The sequence below is a fragment of the Peromyscus maniculatus genome, chromosome 7 (genome assembly GCF_049852395.1).
Source record: "Peromyscus maniculatus bairdii isolate BWxNUB_F1_BW_parent chromosome 7, HU_Pman_BW_mat_3.1, whole genome shotgun sequence".
In the NCBI taxonomy this organism is placed as follows: Eukaryota; Metazoa; Chordata; class Mammalia; order Rodentia; family Cricetidae; genus Peromyscus; species Peromyscus maniculatus.
The window spans coordinates 32531958-32547555 of record NC_134858.1 but is presented as its reverse complement, the minus strand read 5'-3'; the positions used below and the strand labels follow the sequence as shown (position 1 = coordinate 32547555).

The 15598-nt window shown below is 48.5% G+C and overlaps 1 protein-coding gene across 6 annotated transcripts in view; it reads right to left on the bottom strand.

The window, feature by feature from the left end:
• Kirrel3 (kirre like nephrin family adhesion molecule 3) overlaps positions 1-15598 on the bottom strand; it is a 568493-nt gene that overhangs the window by 137249 nt on the left and 415646 nt on the right. The gene's annotated exons all lie outside the window — the stretch shown is intronic.

Genomic DNA, 15598 nt, shown 5'->3' with positions numbered 1-15598 from the left:
TTTTCCATCTATAAATTATACTTCTCCTAATATCTCCCTTGCATGATTTATGTGAAAATCCAAAAAGCCAACACATGATAAAAAGAGATGGGAATAAAGTAGCTAAAAAGGACGAGTCCAATGAGGCAAATATCAGAGTCAGGACTGGAGGTCAAGGACCCTCTGCTTTCCTAACAGATGGGAAAATGGAAACACGAGAGGAGGAAGGCCCTCACCATACGGTGAACTATCAGGTCAGCATGGCAGCCACAAGTCAGATGAACTGGAAAAGCAGAAGGAGTTAGAAAGAGCCTGTCGCAGGAGAGACTTAGGGCCTAGAAATCCTGGAAACAAGGAGAAAATAGTGAGTCTGAGAAAGGTCTTTGGATGAGACCTTGGAACTAAAGGAGTGCTTAGTTCAAGGAAGGATGCAGATATGGCCACAAGTGTCTTTCATTGGAAAGATCACAGGATTGTTGTATCAGATTTGGTGTGACCATGAACAGAGCTGACCGTGTTACAGAGCGGTGATGGTGCACTCTGGGCATCAAGGTCCCAGATGAGAAAGACCCAGATAATAATTTGAGAAGGAGTTTTGATCTGAAGAAATAAACTTTCCATCAACCATATTCAGCTGGGAGGGTAAAAGTCTTGTGGAGAAAAATCCTGCCCTCCACAACTAGCCCATATTAACAAAAATTGATGGGATAATGTCCACTCCACAAAAATTCAGAGGCCACTGTACACAAGGCAAGCTTCCTATCCCAGCAAAAATAATTATCCAATTGGTTTACACAGGCATACATGAGTTGAATGTCCTTTATCCAAATGCGTGGGGCCAGAAGTGCTTCAGAGTTTGGAATTTCCGGTTTAGAGAATATTTGTGAAGTCTTTACTCATGCGAACATCTTTAATAGGAAGCCCCCAAGCCTGGAAAGCTCTGAAATCCTAGGCTTTCTGGTCATGAGTTTTCAGATGTTGGGGCATTTTCCATGTTGGATTTTGGGGTTCTGAATGTGCAGCCCTCACTTGTGAAAGGTATGTGAAAATCGAAGACAGGTAAATGTTCAGAAGGCGGTGTCACCAGGTCGGTAAATGTTCAGAAGGCAGTGACACCAGGTGACATCATGTCATTTCTACTTGGCTGGTCCTTATTGGAGGAAGACGCAAGAGATGAGAGCTGGGAGATGGTGAGAAATGCCCTCATAAAAGGTCCTGAAGGCTGCAATTGGCCCTGGGGCTGTCTTTGTGGTGTGTCTGCCCAGTGGCCTCTCACAGGTGACTGCCCTCCTTAGCCATCCATGGCCACTCTGTTCCCGGATGCCTTGCCAGCTGCCGAATTGCAGGTCTTGTGTTTGGAAAGTTTTCGCCTCCATTCTGCTGAACTCCAGCTTCCTGCCTCACTTCTACCTGGTACTATTTTCAGTATAATTACTCACACCACACGCGATTAGGATGCCCATAAATCTGCAAAGATCCCTGCTTTCTGATCAACTCCTATAATAAAGAGAGCCGAGGAGAAGATTCAGAAGGTTCGTTCATATTGACTAGTTGCCTGAACCCAGCCCTCTAGGACACATAATAAATGTTTAATAGGCCAATAATACCTGTTTCATAATTTTTGAGTCTCATTGCTTGCTAATCTAAGTTTATTAAGGAACCATAAACTTTACATTGTTGTAAAAACATAATTGTTATTTCATAGCTAATTTAATATGAGTTAATTATATTAGAACCAAGTTTCCCCCCATTCATATTAAGTATCAATTAGTTGTTTTAAACTATTGATTTGTATTTAATTAACTATGCTATTACATACCAATTAAATTCTTACAAGAGAAACTTGGAACAGCTGTGTTCTTACAGTGAGTTTTTTAAAGTAATGGATTGCATAAAAAGCTTGTGCTGAGCTCCTGTCTTTCAGGAAGCATCAACACTCAATGGTGATAATTCCAAGGAAGTTCTGTGTCCACCAGCCCATCCTCACTGGCTGCTGCAGGAAATATGGCTTCCTCAGACACCTGCTGATCAAAACCTTGCTGCTTTGCAGCTTTGTACAGGATAACAGTCGCTGACAGTGGGTGGCCTTTGCCTCCTCCTGCCCTCCTGAGCCTGCCTCAGCTGTGCCATTACTAGCTGGCACAGCCCGATCCACAGTCTGGCTGAGGCGGCAGGGTTATTAACAGCTCCTCGCCACCAGCTGTGGGGTCTAGAATAGTCTGTTTTGCTATTGGCCCCACATCCCATGTGCCTACAGGAAATCTGGGTGACCATGTGGTCACCAATCCTTTGGCTCTCCACATCTCTGTTCTGCTGGCCTAAGCTTGTGAATCTTGGGGAAGAAAAAGCTGGCCAACAAACTGCACCTCTGTAGGCATGGAACTTCGCACATTGTTTTAAAAGTACTTGTTCTTTATTATTATTATTATGATGATGATGCATGTGTGTGCGTGCGAGAGAGAGAGAGAGAGAGAGAGAGAGAGAGAGAGAGAGAGAGAGAGAGAGAGAGAGAGAGAGAGAGAGAGAGAGAGAGACTATGCACATGGAGATTAGAGAACAACTTCCTGGAGTCAGTTCTCTCCTTCCATTCGGGGATGCAGGAATTAAACTCAGCTCATCATGCATGGTAAGTGTGTTCACCTGTTAAGCCTTCTCACTAGTCTTCTTGTTTTTACCCTCTCGTGTCATAGAAACAGGCATCATCATGCCTCTTGTGATTTATAAAGAGACACCCCCTGACCCCATAGTGGGGACTGAATCCAGGACTTTGCACATCCGGGCAGGGCAGTACCCTACCACTGAGCTATACCTCCAGCCCGGACACTGACACTTTAGAGGGGCAAGGAGTTTGCCCGTGGTCCTGCTGCTGCTGGGCAGAGAGACTTGGCATGGTGTTGTCTGGCTGACTCCTCTGAGCCCAGTGTGGGGCACTCCAGTCTCTTCTCTGCCAGACGCAACTCCCTGTTGAGCCCGAGTTTCAGCCTTATGGCTGCTCTCTGTGACCATGCCTGGCTCCTGTCACCCCTTTTCGCTGGCACTTTCCCTCTGACACTGCCTGGGGTCCTTCTGTCAACTGATGAACTGCCTAGAATTCCAGCCGGGCTACCATCTGACTCAGAAGGTGCCATCTTCGGGTGCTTGCCATCAGTCAAGGCTCTGGGCTGGGAGAGTCCACCATGACCCTCTACATACTGGAATGAGGATGAGGCATTCTCCTCGGGTTCTGGACGCAGCCAAGCCTTGCCTATTTTTCTGCTAGCCAAGCCCACCTCCATCAAAATCAAAGTTGCTTGGTGCTCAATGGTTGCAATTCATAAATTCCTGGGCTATTTTGTGTGCACCGCGTCAAACCTGAGAAACTCTATACGATATTTCTATCTGATCGAAGAGGAAACCGAGAATCCAAAAGGCTAAGTATTAATAACATCTTCATGGCCAGACAGCCAGTAAGTGTCGATTGGTAAACAAGAACATAATCTCCATTCTTGGGGTTTCTGGTAGAATTTCTATGGGTGGCATTTAATAGTGTTGGCTGAAGAATTTTGTGGGCAACAGTTTTACCACAGATCCAAGGATTCCTCGGCTTGCCTCTCACTCAGGAAGTCTAGTTCCAGTGAGTCATCCACTCTGTGAGGGACGTAACAGAGAAACAGGATCATGAAAGCTATTCCGGTCCTCCTTCCCCTGGCTTGTTAGCAGTCCATTTAACCTGTAAGGAGCAGGTGCTGCCAAGGGCCACATGCCTGGAAGGCTTTGATACTTTTCCTACTGTTTGAACGGGGACAGATGCATGACAGCTGCATGCCCTGCCCCTGGGGAGTCTCAGCCCGGTATATCCTGTCAATCATGGCTGGGAGGCCAGGCAGAAAGAGGGAGTTTTCTGTTTTTATTTTTTCTTAATATGACCAACAGGTTTCAAAAAGATAAGCATAAGGGTAGTCTAGGGCTCTGTGAGTCCCACCTCACCTCTAAGCATCCCATTCTATCACCTACAGGTCCCCTGAGGCCCAGATCTTTAGAAAGGCAGAGGTCCCCAGTGATGCTCAAAGATAAGCTTGGTTTGTGGATTTAATCTCACACAGACCAGTGAAGAGATGAGCATTAGCTCCACTGCACAGGTGGGGCTCCAGGAAACTGATTAATTTTCCTGAACTTGCATTTGCGGGGTGGAGGACCCAGGATTAAACCCAGGCCTGCTTGGTGGCAGAGCACAGGTCCAGGCCCTTCTCCTGGGATGTAGAGTAAGAATGTGAATATCCCTCAGAAGACCACCCTAGACCCGGGGAAGTACTGGCTGATGGTGATAGGCATCACTGCTGGAGATGGAGTGCACAGAGCCTTTGTGGGAGTTCAGAGCATGGGGAAGAAAATGTTTCTTCAGGGTGTGTGTGTGTGTGTGTGTGTGTGTGTGTGTGTGTGTGTGTGCGCGCGCGCGCGCGCGCTCACCTCTGCTGGGGAGAGGGACAGCTGTGAGGACATAGGGTTCCTATCTTCCTCCTCCTGCTGGCCTGGACTATGCTCCAGGGCATTCTCATCTGAGCCACCTTGGGAGCTGAGGCTAGTCAGGTGTAGAGGTCCAGGGCTTAGGAAGACTCAGCCTCCAGGGCCCAGGCTGTTGCCTCTGCCTCCCACTCCATGCCCACCTGGGTAAGGAAGGCAGTCAGCGGCAGGTTAGAATGTATCAAGAAACAGTCAGGGCTCCCTGCTGCCCATCCATTGCCGAAAGGCTCCCCAGGCCCTGCACACTCCATTACAATTCTGTATCTTATAATTAAATTGAATCTGCCAGTTACCTCTCAGCACGGCAGCAATTCAAGCTCATTGGAGGCTTTCTTTGTTTATTTTCCCTTATTTATTTATTTAGTAATTATTTATCCAGCTACCCATGTAGCTGGATGGAGGCTTTAGCTCAATATTTCTTTTGTCTTCTCAAACAGCAGCAACAACAAAAATCTCTCAGATGTAGATTCCCTTGACAAGATTTCAGGACTGCAGTAGGTCTGGAGTGCAGGGCCGCACCGGGACAAGGTTAAAATGAAGGTCTCAGGAGAGGCTTTGTTGCCAGGCAAGGTTTCTGCTCTGATGCTACAAGCTTTCTTCTGGTCACAGATACCTTAGAAGACCCGTTAATTCTAGAAAGATCTATGGAAAGGTCTTGGAGGCCCAGCCAAGGGACTTCCTCTGGGGTGATGAGATTGCAGTTCAGAGGGTATGGAAACCAGGCTGGGACTGGAAATGATCAGCAACTACTACCCGGGTGAGGCCTTGCACCGGAAGATGTGTTCACTAATGTGTGTCTTCCTTCAACCCGTACCTGGATATGTTTGCTGGTGTCAGAGGGAGGCTCCACATCTGGTCGGAAGTCTTCCCTCTGCTTACAGCAGAACTGTAATTTGAACATCAGGCTTGGGGTAAAGCCAAGCCCCTCCATTTCCCCCAGAGCTCCAGATGAAAGCTGGAGGCCCAGCCGCAAAACCTAAGGCTTCTCTCTCTCTGGTTCCTCTTTAATGGTAACCTTTCAGCAGAGGGGGCCAAGGAGAGCCTGATAGCTTTGATTAAGAACTTGGCTTCAAACAGATCCAGGAGGGTGATTCAGAACAGCCAGACACCACTTAACTGGAATGTGAAAGTTTACTTCCTACAGGGTGGGATCAGCAGGAGGCTGATTGTGAAGAGGCACCCCAGGGGCCAAGCAAGGCTTGCATAGCCATAGCCAGGTCCCAGAGAGGTGACCCGTTCAGGGCTCTACCACCTAGGGGATCCACGGGCAGAAGATAAGGGAGGCTCTGTGTGAGTGTGTGTGTGTTCATGCTTACTTGTAACACTGGGAAGGAATTCCAGGCCGAGCTGACAACTTAGATTTAATTTCCTCAAAGAGATAATGGTATGTCTTCATCTCCCCCACCCTCACCGTCCTACCACAGAGCCTCATCTCTAGCTCACTTAGACGTGGCTGTGTAGGAATGAGTAGTGCAGGAAAGATCTTGGCTGGTGCTGGTGTTGCCCAGGCCTGCTCAGAAGCAATAGAGCTGTCAAGGCTTACAGCGAGGTGGGAGGTGGGAGGTGGGACCCCCTGCTTCTGGAACCTGTCTGCCCATGTGCAACCACCCGGGGTCTGTCTCAGGCCCTGGCCAGGTCACTAAGGATGGCCATAGCACAAGGATGGAGACTTGTGGCGAGGGGAGAATTCTAGACTGGTGGGAATGAGGGAGTCTGGTCTAAGGGGGAGAATCATTTAATAGAAGGTCTGCTGAGCAGGAAGCCCGGAGCTGCCTGGCTTATGGCCTACGAGGTAGGGTCTCTTCTAGCACTGGAGGCTGAGGGAAAGAGGCCAGTGTGGGAAACTTGGGCCACTGACTGCTCCCCTGACCTGTGGGACTTCTCACACAGCTGTGTTCCTCCAGTGGCCTATTCGCTCCTGACCACTGGTGTCCACCTTCAGTGGTTTCTTTTAATACACAAAATGGAGCAGCCAGTAGGGGTAGCTCATTAGTAAAGACACTTGTTACTAAAAGATGCAAGTCTGACAAGCCCAGTTCCATCCCTGAAGCCCACTAAAGGTAAAGGGGAGAGAGGGCTGACTCCACAGAGCTGTCCTCTGACTTCCATATGCATGCTGTGGTACATCACCCACATACTCCCCCATGCAAACACACACACACACAATGATGATAATAATAGTGATAATGATAATAAGTTAAAAATATATAAGCAGCCCTGGCAAATATCCAGCACAGGGAGCTGAAGGTGAGGTGGGGCATGTACCTATCATTTACCCAAACACACAGAACCAAAGTTGAATACGTTATAAGTACCCCATAACTGATAGTTATAAAATAACAGTACACCATTATAAAGAAAGGGCTGTGTGTAAAGTGGGAACCCTAAGCCCAGGGCCCAGAGATTGCTCTCACCCTAAGTCTCAGCACTCTGTACTCAGTACCCTACTTTCCATGTTAGTGTGAGGCTAAGGCTGGTGGTTTGAAGAACACTCCCATGGCAAGATGGGAAACAGACAAGAGAATTGACTAGAAGTCTGAAGATGATCTAGCTTGGAGTACACAATGTAGGAGAAACAATTAAGACTCTGCCTCAAAATAAGACAGAAGGAAGACCCAACTCCTGAAAAGTTGTTCCGTTCTATGTGACATACACATGCCTGCAGACACACACACACACACACACACACACACACACATAGACATACACACACACAGACACATATAGACACACATACACAGACACATATAGACACATACAGATACACAGATAAACACAAACAAATACAGACATACATCCACAGACACATATAGACATTCATACAGAGACACAGATACAGACACACATAGACAGACACAAACACACACAGACACACAGACACACAGATGCAGACATACACTGAGACAGAGACACAGGCATAGACACACAGACACAGACACAGACACAGACACACACACACACACACACACACAGAGTAAATAAACAAATAAAATGTGTTACCAGGCATGGGATTCAGACTTCTATGTACATCATCTCATTTCCTCTGGATACCAGCCCTCTGAAGCAGTACTGTGATGGTTCTGATTGGACAGTTAAGGAAGCTGAGGCTGGGGTAGGTTAAATGTCAGCTTATCTGTACAATGACTCAGCCAAGATTTGAATCTGAACCTGCCCTGATATGAGGCCCTGAATTCTGAAATCTATTAAATCCTATCCCTTCTCCAGCACGTGGAATTTTGTCACTTGTAGATACAAGTCCCTTGTTCACACTATGGGGGTGATGATGTGGGCAACTCTGAGTTCCAGTAAGTAGAGAGGATCCCCGGGTTTTCCTTAAGGGATAGAGAGGCCGAAGGCTGCTAGAGGGAACAATGTCTCAGAGCCATTGTCCAGGTCCCTTCTGGCTCCATCTCAGGAAACTCGAGTGCAGCGCGGGAACTGAAGAATGACTGGTTCTCAGAGGCGGAGTGCTTGGCCGCCCAGCCTGGTGCTCCTCTTCCTCCACTCTCTGTGCTCCTCTCCAGAGCCAAATCACCATCCCGAGGGCCGCTGAGCTCCGAGCCAGCCTCGGTGATGGTACCTCACAGCCCCTTGCTGGGACAGATACTAGCTTGATTCCTAAGACCTCTGTTGTCCTTAGCTGGGTGACCTGGGGGAATCACCTCATTATTCTGAGCCTCAGTTTCTCCGTGTATAGAACAGAGATCGAGCCAGACACAAGACCTAACCCTGTGCCCGAGGACTCTACTGAGTTTGCATACCGGCGTCACACAAATGTGTCATTTTGCCGAGAGAGCTATGGCTTCATAATTCTTGACCAGGGTGATGCTCCTCTCCCACCCAGACATCGATAAAAACATCATAGACAGAGTCATTTGTAAGCAAGAGGACTGTACTCTCCTAGTTCTGTGGGCCGCGACACATCTGATCAAGGCCACACAGTATCTGGTGAAGTCTAGCTGGGTCTCTGGCTCATAGTGTATTTTCTCTGTTTTTTTTTTTTTTTTCAATGATGGAGAGGACAAACAAGCTGTCTTGGGCCACTTTTATGACACCAATACCATTTACAGAAGCAGTGCGGCCCATTCTCCTAATGCCGTCTTGGGAGTGAGGATATCAATACGTGACATCGGGGAGATAGAACATTCAGACCACAGCAGACCTGAACGTCTTAGCCCTTAACCACAACGTTCCTCAGCAAACAAACAAACAAAGAAGCCTACAGTCTCTCTGCAGGATTCCTTGGGTTCCAGGACCCCTTCCATGAAGGCTGTAGTTTATAAAACAAAGTTGGTCAAGGGTACTGAGACTGGAAAGTGTTCCAGCTTTTTATTAAAGTAGCATCTCCTGAATGTTGGGGGTACTGCTTGTGGGGAGAGGGAATTTCAGCTTCAACCTCTGGTCCAGCAGCCCAGATGTGTACTTCTTTCTTTAGTATTTGTTGGGTCACTGAGCTCTCTCAGGAAGAGGTTCCCAAAGGACAAACGGGACTTCCCCTTCCTTGTGGGAGGAGCTGGGGTCAGGAAGCAAGGGGCTGCCTTACAGGTATGTCAGATGCTGGTCAGCAGGGCTAGCCCATTCAGGTCACAGGCTCTTTGTACTAGACTGACCTACGCATTTCTGTATTCCTCTGGTCTTGTGTACACACTTGATCTTGGGCATTAGTCTGAAATGTCACTGAATGTTAGAACTGTGGAGGGGCCTTAGAAGTCACTGGTCCAGCGTGGCATAGAGAGGGAAATGAAGCCCAGAGGAAGGAAGGGGTCTGTCTAGAGTCCCTGGGGACAAGAGCCATTTCTTTCCCAAACTGTGAATGCCCAGAATACTGGGAACAAGCATAGCTGTCCATCTTGCCCGCTCTGTTTTGGCCTCTTCCTCTGTCCTCAACCCACGGTGCTGATCACATGAGTTGTTCTGAGACTGTGTCCCCACATTCCAGCTCTGTGCTGTTGCCCCCACTTTCCTCCCATGGGCTGTCTGTGCTCCTTGTAAGCCTCATTAAATACATAAGTCGGTCCCTCTAGAAACCCCTCTTGGCCTGAGTCCCCTCACCCTTCGCTGTAGACGGGTGGGCTTTCCTTTTGGCAACAGTGTCTACCTGACAGTTGTATCTTGGTATCATAGTGGGGTGGGTTTCAGGGCACCCCTCCTCTGGGGATGCCAAACTCTGCCCAGGCTGAAGCATTTGCCTGTAACTCAGCACATCCTCCTGTCTTCATGGAAGCATCTCTAGATTATCTGTCATACCAAATGCTAGGTAAATAGTTGTTAGACTGTATTGCTCATAGAATAACAAGACAATGATCTGTGTGTCTGTAACACAGATGTAGTTTTTCTCTAATATTTTTGATTCTCAGTTGGTGAATCCATGGATGTGAACCCTATAGACATGGAGGGCCGGGTGTGCAGACCTCTGCTATGAAAGTCCCGATGGATGTGACCTTGGTCTCACATATTTGACTCCACCCTTCTGGACTGAGAGGTGGAGACCATCTCCATTGCCTATGAAGTCTTGTGTTCAGACATAGGGCCAGACACCTGGTAGGCATGCAGTACTTCGACATGGTGGGGACTCAAGGGACACCCCACTCTGGCCCTGCAGATTGCCATATGACTTGGCACCATATGTCCTATTCGTGTTGTGGGGGTCAAAATGAGGGGTCAGGTCTGAGCAATTGTCTGGTGGTTTGGGAGTGGACCCCACAGAGTCTTGACCTTTTATCCTACCTGCCACCATCTATCCGTTCACAGAACCATGCCACAGGTCAATCCCGTGGACAGATTGGTCTTGTGTGGCATCCTGCTAGGCATTCAGGTTTTTGTCTGAGTTCTTTCTATTATTCAGTCACACATGCATTCATTCAGCACTTGTTGAGAGTTCACTGGGTCAGTTCTGGTTGATCTGGATATTGCAGCGAATAAGCCAGACAAGTCCCTCTTTAGGAGGCATCTGTTAAGTCTTTTTGTACCTGTAACTTAGCGGTAAGAAAAATCTATGAGGCTTGGGCAGGTTTAACATGCCAAGAACTCAGTGTCTCCATGTGCAAAATGCTTTTACTAAAGACCATCGCCACAGCAGTGTGTGTCACCCAGCTTATGTGTCTGGGACTTGGTACTGCCAGTAGTTTTGGATGCAGGCACACTCGTGTGCAGGCTGATTCGGCTGTTCCTCATCTCCTTGGCTTCTTTGCTTTTGAGGCACACTGTCCACACCATGTTAACCAGAACTCAGAGGTTTCTAACGCCAGCAGACTATGCTGCAAGGGGAAGGGATAGACAAGAGAGCAGCACTCACCCAGCGGCCACTTGGTGCTCAGTGTCTTCCCAGACACCACGTTGTTTTCACACCACACTGCACCCCGATGAGGGAGCCCCCATTCCCTTCTTCTCAGAGAAGATTAAGCCTCAGGGAAAATTAAGCCTCAGAGAAGCAAGCTCGTGGGCTTGCTCAGAGCTCCATGGCTAGTGACCTAGGGCATGGCTAAAGACCTATGCTTTTCCTGTGATGGCCTGAATTTTCGGAGGGATACTCCCCACGTTGGCGGGGGCCTGTGGTGAAGGGAAGGGAGAGGCAGACTGTTCCAAACCTTCCTCCACTAAAAGGCCCAACGGCATGTTTGTCTTAGCAGCGCTTCGTATTGACCCAGGGCAGGGCACACGGGTGGAGAACGCAGTTGGGTGGTTTTCTCAGATCAATACACTGAGTGAGATTGGATCTAAGTTCATCAAAATGTCAACCGAAGCAAACTTACTCTCTGGGCTTCTGAACTCAGTCAGGTGGATGGCTAGGGGCAGGGGCAGAATCTGGGGATGCCAGGTCAATTGGAAAGAAGGTCTGGGCATATCTATTGGATCATTGTAGGGGTCTGTTAACTTAGGGGTGACGGGACCCTAGCTGGCAAGCAGTGTTCCAGAAACCACTATACAAATCCTTGCCAGAGGTAAAGCAGCTAAGTGCAAACCTCCTGACCTCAGGTTTTCTGCATAGAAGGGGCTTCCGGATCACTTGATTTCACTATCATATCCAGTGGAAAATCTCCTTGGCTGCCACTTTGAGAAAGTCAGATAGTTTCCCCTTAGATCCTTATGAAGATGGGGAGCTTATTACTTTGCGACCTGCGGTTTTGTCTTCGAATAGCTAAAGTCAAGTTCAACAGAAATCTTCTGCTCTGTAAGAGGAAGGTCTCTTGGCCCTGTGAGCCCTTGAATGCTTGCAGCTCGGGGAAACACACCCTGGCCCTTGGAGACCTTGACTCCCCACTGTCCTTTAGTGTCTCAGAAAAGAGAGATAAGGTGAAAGGGGAGTTTCCTGCCAGAGGAGCCTGACTTACAGCTTTGGAAGGGGAATGGAATGACCCTGGATGTTGGTGTGATTTCCCTCCGGGTGGTGTGTCTATAAACGTATAAATGGCGGTATGACGGGAGGTGGGGTAAGAATGTGGAGTTTGGCAAGTCCCTTGTGTGTACATATGTGGTGAGCAGTGAGGGCTGCAGGTACGTGTGTGTGTGTGTGTGTGTGCACGTGTGTGTGTGTGTGCACGTGTGTGTGTGCACGTGTGTGTGTGTGCGCGTGCACGTGTGTGTGTGCACGTGTGTGTGTGTGCACGTGTGTGTGTGTGCACGTGTGTGTGTGTGTGTGCGCGTGTGTGTGTGTGCACGTGTGTGTGTGTGAGTGTGTGTGTGTGTGCACGTGTGTGTGTGTGTGCGTGTGTGTGCACGTGTGTGTGTGTGTGTGTGTGTGTGCGCGCGCACGTGTGTGTGAAGGGGGTTGTATGTGTGCACATTACTTATGCAGGCCCCAGGGGAGGGCCCCAGAATCTGTCTCTCTTCCTTGGAGAGCTCTTGGAAGCTGTATAATGCTGTGTATAGCAGTCGACTTCTGTGCTTCTGACCAAGCCCAAGTTATTCTGTCTCAAGGACCCATCATGTTCTTGGAGGTATAAAAAATTGTCCTTTCATATTACAAGGATATGGGCTTGCTACTTTCAGGTGTGGTGAGACGGCCATATGCTGAAGACCATCCACGAGCAGGCTATACCCAGTGAGAGCCTTTCCATGAAGTCTCATGCTACCGTCACCACAGCTAGAGACTGGGATTTATACTCACTTGGCTTAGGATAGCATAGAGGACCATCAAAGTGCCTCAATAAGCCAAAGCCACCCAGCCAGAGAGAAATAGGACTGGGCATGAATGAAACCTCAGCTCATCATGCTCTGTCCACCTCCGCACGTCACCTCCAGGAAGCAATGAGCACAAAAGGTCTCCCTGTCTGAATTGATCAGCAGTTATGCCAGGCTCTTCCCTACCTTCCATCCCTCTACGGAACTGGAGGGTGAGCAGCTCTTCTAAAACAGGTGGTGGCAGTGTGGGCTCCAGGGTCCCATCATGAACCCTGGGGATTCACTACGGGAGAAGAGGAGTGAGTTTCCAAACACAAGTGAGCATAAAATCCAATTTTCTAAATTCCGTCCGAGGCTAGTGAACTCAAGCTGCCCTGTCAATTAGGACTCTCCCAGGTGCCTAGGACGATAGTTCCTCATTTTCCTCAGTCCTCCTGCTTGCTGCCTAGGCATTCATTCCTCCGACTTTCTTATTAGATTTCTTCTCCGCCTTTCCTCAGTGGAGCCTTCAGCGTCCCTAGAAACCATCTTTAATTTAACCATTAAGTTCTCCCATGAATGAGGAGGACTCGTGGGATTGGGTGGAAAATAAGAGAAAGAGGAGAATGGGGAAGACAGAGTGGAGGGTGCAAGAGACAGACCAAGGCACAGAGAGGAGAGCCAGTGTCGTTCTGCCTCAGAGGGCAGCTCTCAGAGGCCCTGTTGTTCTCCACATCTGGATTTGCACTTGGATCTGGGCAGATCTCCTATGTCATCCTCTTGATCACCATGACCCCCAAATCCCCACCATGACCCATGATCCCCCTGCCTTTCTCCAACACTGAGCTAGAATGATCTGCTTATATGTCTTGTCTTCTCAAGCTGTGAGGTTTTTGAACGTAGAAACCAAGCCTTGTGCTTGGCTGGTATCACTGGGCCTGGTCCACAAGGAGAGTTTAGATACACATTTGCTGAGTGGTCCAGTCACAGGAGAAACTTAGAGAATAAGGGCACACTAGAGTCCAATTCTATTTTCCTAGAGTCCCTAGAATCTGGAAGATAAGATGTGTATACAAAGGCAATCCAGTCACCATGGCTGCTTTGGCCAGAGTCTTTATGGGGGAGGTGGGAGGATTGTGGGCCACTTGGACTATTTGGGGTGAATGATCAGGTAGAGGGGATACTCTGTTGTAGACAAGAGGAGTGGATGAGTCATGGTCCAGGTAGGACTGGGCCAGAGGTCACCAGATGGTACTGGATCTAAGCAGGGAAGTCTGGGCAGGTTGAGACATGCTATGAAAGGCTTTCACATAGAAGTAGCAACTGGAATTTATCCTGCTGGAGAGGGTCCCTAGCTTTCCCAGGCCTACCCAGGTGTCAGGCAAATCTATTCACCATTCTCTACAGGAATATTCTTCTGGGGACGTTGGCATGGCTTCTGTACAAACGGGGCTACGAGTGACCTGGGGATGCTCTAGACTGTCTTCCTCTCTGCCAGGAAGGAAGAGCCAGTCTCCCAGTCTAGACTTCCAGCCTGAGGGAACCTTCTTTTCAGTCTGGTTCTTTCTCTCCAGATCTTCTGATGCTATTGTCTTGTGGTTTCACTCATCCCTCAGTGCCCCCTCATTCAGTCTTGGCACACACTTAATAAACAGACATTTCCACTGTGCAGATCTTCTCCCTAGTGTTAAATAGCTACGGATGTGAATACCACACCCTTGTTTATGACTGGCTCAGTCTCAGACTATGCCCACTACAAGTTTATTGGCCATGAAGGAAGGACAGTGGTCATATGAATGGAAGCTATGAATGAGATAAAGCTGGGGACCTGGACTTCCAGGCCATCTATTCACTGATTAGATTATCAAATGTAATTTTTGCTACAGTTTAAGGCTTTAAAGCTGGTTGCATTATATTCATCTTGAAATGTACATGTATGTGAGTGAGATGCATACATCAAGGAATGACTAAATCAAACTACTGGACAGATCTATTACCTCACATATTTATGCTTTAGTGGTGAGAACTTTCAAAGCCTACCCTCTTAGCGATTTTGAATTATGTAACATACTGTCATTCAAAGGAGATAGGACTCTCCTCGGAACCAGGAGCTGGCATCGGATCCTGAGCAGGAGACCATTCAGTTAGCGTAGTCACTGGGGCTTTGGTGGTAGGGAGAACGGGCCCTGGGGGGCATAAGGTGAGGGTTTTAGAGGGAGACATTCATAAAAGTTCAGTCCTGGCCTCACGCAGTCCTGGGTGCATGAGGCAGGGAGTAATAATTCCTTGTCACCCATAAGAAACAGGCCTAAGCCATCTCCTCAAGGCCTCACAGCTATACGAAGGGGCTGGAGCCCACACCCACCCAAAGCCAGAGTATTAGTTTTATTTCTGTTGCTGTGGTAAAAATATCCCGTTAAAAGCAACTTCAGGGGAGAAAGAGTTTATTCGGCTGACAGTTCCAGACCACAGTCCATCACTGTGGGGAAGTCAAGGAAGGAACTGAAGCCGTTAGTCACACGCACAGTCAGAAGCAGAGGGAAAATGAAATGAATTTGAGAGCTTGTGCTCAGGTACCCTCTACACTTAGTACAACCCGGGACCCAAACTCTGGGAATGGGAGCTTGTGCTCAGCATACCTTTTACACTTAGTACAATCCGGGACCCAAGCCCCGAGAATGGTGCTGCCCACAGTGGGCTGAGTCTTCCCACATCAGTTAAAATTATTCAGGCAATTCCAAGGACATGCCCACAGGCCATATGATCTAGATGCTCACACATCAGGACTCTAAGTGGTTCTACACTGTGTCAGTCTGGCAGCTGAAACCAATCCTCACAGTCAGGCTCCTCGTGCTGGCTTGGCTTTGGCTTTCCCTGTGTGATTAACATAGCTTCAGTTTTACCTGTCAAGGAAGTGCACTCCCCAGGGCTGTCTTCTCCACTCAGGACAGACCAGGCAGGGCCCCTTCCCACTGCCTCCTGCCAGGACAGGCTGTTTGCTAGGCAGCCTGCATCTGCT